Source organism: Micropterus salmoides, unplaced genomic scaffold (assembly GCF_014851395.1).
Source record: "Micropterus salmoides isolate LMB-PRFRI ecotype aquatic unplaced genomic scaffold, ASM1485139v1 Ms_hic_scaffold_8, whole genome shotgun sequence".
Taxonomy (NCBI): Eukaryota; Metazoa; Chordata; class Actinopteri; order Centrarchiformes; family Centrarchidae; genus Micropterus; species Micropterus salmoides.
Genome location: NW_024044570.1, coordinates 116,208 through 122,207, shown reverse-complemented (window position 1 = coordinate 122,207; position 6,000 = coordinate 116,208). Strand labels below are relative to the sequence as shown.

Below are 6,000 nucleotides of genomic sequence, written 5' to 3'. Positions count from 1 at the left end.
ACCTTGATGGAAGATTCAGCCCCCAAGCCTATGTCTACCAGCATTGATGTATTTCTGAATCATAGGCCAAATTTCCAGGACTCTCTCGGCAACTGGCACATTCTCTACCCATCTGTGGCCACAGAAAGAGAGGGGAAAGCAGGACGACCCAGTGGTGATGGTGTAGTCCTCTCTGCGGGCAGGAACGTTGTGAAAGAGGAAATGGAGCGCACGCAGGAGCTTGTCAATTTGCCAGGCTGTAAAGCCTGCCTTCATGGCATTGTGGAGAGTGTGAAGTCCACAGCTCCCAACTATCAGGACTTGAGCACCTCCATACAGCTCGTTATGCTCCTTTTGAAGGAGATCGAGGAGCTTGAAGTTTACGTTGGGGCCATCCATTCCCACAGAGAGGAGCCGCCTCATGTTGAGCTGAGCAACACATTCCTGTGAATTATCAAACAGAAGAAAGTTTTGTTTAAATAACATTTATTAAGTAAATAAGTACATTCAATATACAGACCGACAGTAAAACTGTATACAGTATGCTTCAAATGAAACATTTAGCTTTATTATCCTAATGTAAAACCTAAGATGTTGAAATACATTTGAAAGAGATAGATATTATGCTTATGTCAAGGACTGCTTTGCCAAAGCATAAGTTAGGCTATAACACTTTTTAATTACCATATATAGGCTACATTTTTCCAACATTGTGTTACAAAATTCAGAAGTAGGCTAAATGAATAAAATGATCAAATCCATGAAACTGTTCAAATGCAAACAATGTCCCCTGGCCAGTGTTGGGCAAGCAACTTGGAAAAATGTATTAAGCCAATCTATAAGTTACTCTCCATCAATCACTAAATGAAAGCTACCCACCAAACGAAAGATAGCAAATGTAGCAAGCTAAGCTACAATAAAATATAAAGTCCATCACATAACTACATCAAAGCTACTTTATTAAAACATTGAACTAATTTCACTCCAAGCCATGGCTATCTAGTGATCAATAAACTGTAAGACAAACTAATAGGCAAAAATGTCAAGATAGCTTATTAAACTGTTCTCAATGCTTTAACTGCTACAAAACCATGGCAACACAAACCAACAAAAACATCCTCACATAGCCAATTACAAAAACGGGAAGAGTGTATATTGTAGAAGCGCCACACTGTTTGGATGTATACTTCATTTAGGGCACATTGGGAGGAAACTTTGTATAAGATCACTAACGTTAACGTGGTTCAACCCACAAGAGCAAAATTAAGACCTGCTCCAAACAGTAGCAGCCTGGCAAAAAAAGGACAAATGACGTTGAAGGTGAGTTAAGGGAAAAGTCTGATAAGACTCACAATATGAACTCTCTCTACCCCTGCTTTCTCACCGCCGTCTCCTGCGCACGCTCCCCAGCTACCCCGCAGCAGCGTCTGTCATCACCATGGTTACGGCTTCAGCCCAGACCCCAGCAGAAACTCCGCTGGGAAATGTAGCTTCTGTGAACGCTACCATGTTACTGAACCCCTGTAACTAAACCCCTGGTCAGAGCCCGACTCTACCCACTGGCAATATTTGAAAAATGCAGGAAAAGTGGGTAGACCCCAGCGGAGATAGAGGGGCGTGCACCTGAGACCTGCTTGTCAGACTCTCTAAAATGGAGAGTGGAGAATTCAACTGCAGTAGCCACCATTCAACCTGAAGAGGGCAGCACTCAGACGTTTTAAATGTCAAAAAAGTTACTCGAATCAATAAACAGCACTAATAACTAAAAAAAATTGGTTTAGGGTTTAGTTACCCTTTAATCAGTAAAATAGTTTCACTTCTGAAAAGCTACTGATGTAGAAAATAGTAAACTAGTAACGGCGTTGTTTTGAATGCCGCTACTGCCTCTAACCAATAAGCATATAAAAATAAACTTACTTTGATGTGCTGCAACAGATCCTCAGCTCTTCCATGTCCCAGAAATTGTGTCATGAGTCCAATTTTTTGAACCAGCGCAGAGGTAATGCACTTTTGTGGCTGTTATAAGGGAAATGTGGAGTGGAGTGCTTTTCACTTTCTGGGGACTCTGAAGGCACATCACAGGACCGTGCACCAGTCTGGCTAACGCTAAGCTACGTAAGTCGTTAGCCGGTACTTTTCCCCTCCTCCTAACCCCTAACCCTAACAAAATAATCAAATCTCTCTGGATTGTCTGGGAGATTCTTCCATACATCAGCATGTTTAACTTGTTTTCCATCATCAGTCAGGATGAGAGCAGGATGTGCTGTATCAGGATCGAGGGTCACATCCACTGCATACTGCTGGACCCTCTTGGGCTGGGCGTCAACAGCTTCTTCATCTGTTCACTGAGCGTCTCCTCCAGCTGATTCACAGCTCTCCTCACAGTCCCCTCATATGAAGGTGGACGGACGCTGACTTCTGTCCAGTCCTTGGTGGGTGGAGCAGCGTTCAGGGACGGGAGGCTTTGGAGGAGGTGGAGGTGGTCTTCAGAGCGTGAGAGCTGCTCCACCTCAGAGCTTCTCTTCTTCAGCTCAGAGATTTCCTGTTCCAGCTCTTTGATGAAGCCTTCAGCCTGTTTCTCTGTCTCTCTCTGCTTCTCTTTGATCGTGTCGATGAGCTCGGCCTGGCTTCTCTCAACAGACTCCTTCAGAGCGCTGAAGACCTGAACACCACCTGCTATCTCTCTGTCTGCATCTTCCTTACTGAGCTCCACTGAGCGTTTGATCTCCTCAATCTTCAGTCGTCTCTTCTGGATCATCTGCTGAGTTTCAGCCTCTGTCTTCCCCAGCTCGGCCTTCTTTCCTTCATATTCTTCTTTCAGAGGAACAACTTCATGTGTCTTGTGGTCTGAAACAGAGCAGAGCATGCAGACACACATCTGGTCGGTCTTACAGAACAGCTCCAGCAGTTTATCGTGCTTCGTACACATCCTGCCTTCCAGGTTCTCCACAGGGTCGATCAGCTGATGTCTTTTCAGGCCTGCCATTGTCAGATGAGGCTCCAGGTGAGTCTCACAGTAGGAACCCAGACACACCAGGCAGGACTTCAGGGCCTTCAGTTTGGTTCCAGTGCAGACGTCACAGGGAACTTCTCCTGGTTTGGCAGCTTGTTGCTCTGAGCTGCTGCTGCTGGCTTTCTGTTGAGCTGACTGTCTGAACTGAGCAGCCATCTCAGAGATGAAAGTGTTGACCTGCAGCTCAGGTTTTGAGTTGAAAACCTCTTCACAGTTGGGACACTGACACAGGACACTAATATTCCAGTGTTCAGTGATGCAGGTTTTACAGAAGCTGTGTCCACATGGTGTGGTGACTGGATCAGTGAACACATCCAGACAGATGGAGCACAGAAACTGTTCTTCAGTCAGCAGACAGCTGGCAGCAGAAATATCCACACTCTGAGGACAACAAGTGAGAAAAAAACAAATCTGAAAGGTTAAAATCAAGGGGAACAGGACTTTTTTTGAAGATACCTGAAGTGTCTTAAACTCTGACCAAAGAGTAACTGTGTCCTTTGTGGCAACTCATTCTGTCGGTTACATGTGATGTGAAAAGGTGGAAAAAGTGAAGTTTAACATTGAACGGATGTTGGGATTGTTGTACCTTAAAGAGAGACTATAAAGGGAGTGTTGTAGCCAACTGAGCCATAGATACAGGATGTTCTTGCATGTGTTGGATCGACCTCTGTTGGCTTGTTGTTTGACTGTTAGAGTATGCTATAGACTCCATCACAAGAAAACCACAAGGTGCCCTTAACAAGTCTACTAAATTCACCATTTCCCAAAAGAACATCACTAAACAGGTCGAACTCGAAAGGCAACAAAACCTCACCTGCAGAGCAGGAAGAGTTGGAGCAGTACTGGAAAAACACGACTGATTCTAACTAAAAGAAAAGTTAAGCTGACTTAACAAACAAAGGAGAGTCTCTGACAAACAAGTACAGCTGATAATATTTACGGTGTTTCAACAACATTAACACATTTCTATGACATCATATCCTTTATCTGGTAAAACAGATGTAAAACAGTCCAATTCTGGTTTGAACTGAACTTTGAGCAAATACTGAGTCAGTGCATTTTGGCTTTGTAGGGCCGTGTACTCTCCAGGGTTTGGCAGAGATTCTGCTGTTTTGTTGAGAAAAGTTGAATGTTTCTTTAGAGACAAACTGAGAGACTTGTCTCGACCGCAGCTCTGCTGACACTCAGACTAACTTTGACTTGAGGAAATGTGACGTTGCAGCTCTCCTCTGTCACTGTTGCTCCTCCCTATGTCTCTTTTGTTAGATTTACCCTTTGGAAACTTTATCTTCTTTTTTTTAAATAAAACTGGTTTATATTCCTTTGAATCTGATTAATTTTGGTAACAGCACCAAAACTCAGGTATATTATTGGAACTATTATCAAAAATGTTGTCATTGGTCGAGGTGGAACTAGTTTTAACTACTTCATTCACAGAAAGAATCACCAGCATCTATTGATAAAAGAGACGCTTTAATAAAACACAGACTGCAGTTTGTACATGATGACAGGTGTGTTTGTATTAAAGTGTCAAATGTGCTGCTAAGGACACGACGACCTCAGGTGACCTTTACACGTCTGTCAGCTCTTTTAGTTGTGTGGAGGGAAAAAGAGAAATTGGTAACTATTTTTTCTAAAAGGTCAAATAAAAGTAAACTTATTTCTCTAGTCAGATTATTTACTTTCAGTAAACCAACAGCAGTGTTTGAAAATGTGCTCTGTTGCACCTGTGACCACACCCAACAGTGATGTCACAGGGTCCTGGAGTACACCTGTACATCACTGCAGCAAGGTGAGAGGTTAAACCACTGAAGGTCGGCAAAAACAAGATATTCAGGTTAACTTACTCTAAACTTCTTCTTTGTTGGATATTTGTTGTACTTTCCAGCTGAGTTATAGAGATCCAGGAAACGCGACTCCAGTAAAACAGCATCCAACAAATTCTGACTAGCGAGCCTCCTACAGCTTCATTAACAAACTTACATTTTACATGAATCATTTCAAACGATCGTCCCAGAGTCTGAAAGGAAACACATAAATCAGCCTCCTGGATTAGAGACTGTAGCGCACTGCACAGGGATCTAGCTTTTGTCTGAGTCATGTTTCCCAAATCCCAAAATAATTTTCCCAAATAATTAAACTTGCAGCTCGTGCGATTTGAAAACTGTAATCTTTAAAACTGTGATTTTGATATAAAGAATATTTATTGTTCATCCCTCTGAATGTTTCCTGACTTTACAAGATGTTATTAAATATTAAACCTGACAAACCTCTGAAGCAGCGTTCAAAGACTCACGGGACACTAAAGTCTGAAGCTCGTCAGATTGAGCAGCTGGTCAGTCGGACCGTCCTGCTGTTAACAGACTGCAGGAACACAGATTCCCAGCAGATGCGTGTTCACACTCTGCACACAGTCAGTGACGTCGCAACCTGCTGGACAATGCGGCGACACGAACGTGGCATTAAAAAGAAAGTTTCCCTACGGACACTGTTATTGATAAGTCAAATATTCCAGCAGCCTGCTACAGAAACCTTGAGATGGAAGCGGTGTCGGAGTTATTCATACTGTGCACGTGTGTGATTTTATTATTGATGTCTCTGCAGGTCCTAAGTCTAAAATGACTTCAATTAAAGGCCTTAAATCAGATAAAATCCATGAAAATCTTTTCTTGGTGTTAAACTGGAAAGAAATCTTTTATTTTTCTTCTTGTGACAAAGGTTTTAAATTCTAAACGTCTTTAAAAAGACTTTTCAATATAAGTTTGTACTTTTTTATCCGCTGATTTCTGTCTTACAATCAAGCGAGTCTTACATTTATTATAATTTAAGTGTTAATGTTGCCTTTAAATGCTTCAATTTGATCTGGAACCAGTCAAATGAGCGTGTACCTTTTATTTTATTCTTTTTTACCGTTTTAAATAACCTACATTCTGCAACGTAGGTGGAGGTTTGCAATCTGTATTTTAACCCCAAAGACCAAGTTTCAGGGACTAAAGACACAATAACCG

General features: G+C 42.2%; 1 protein-coding gene across 1 annotated transcript in view; it reads left to right on the top strand.

The window, feature by feature from the left end:
* LOC119893037 (RNA-binding Raly-like protein) overlaps positions 1-6,000 on the top strand; it is a gene marked incomplete in the record, with an annotated part of 233,791 nt that overhangs the window by 200,002 nt on the left and 27,789 nt on the right.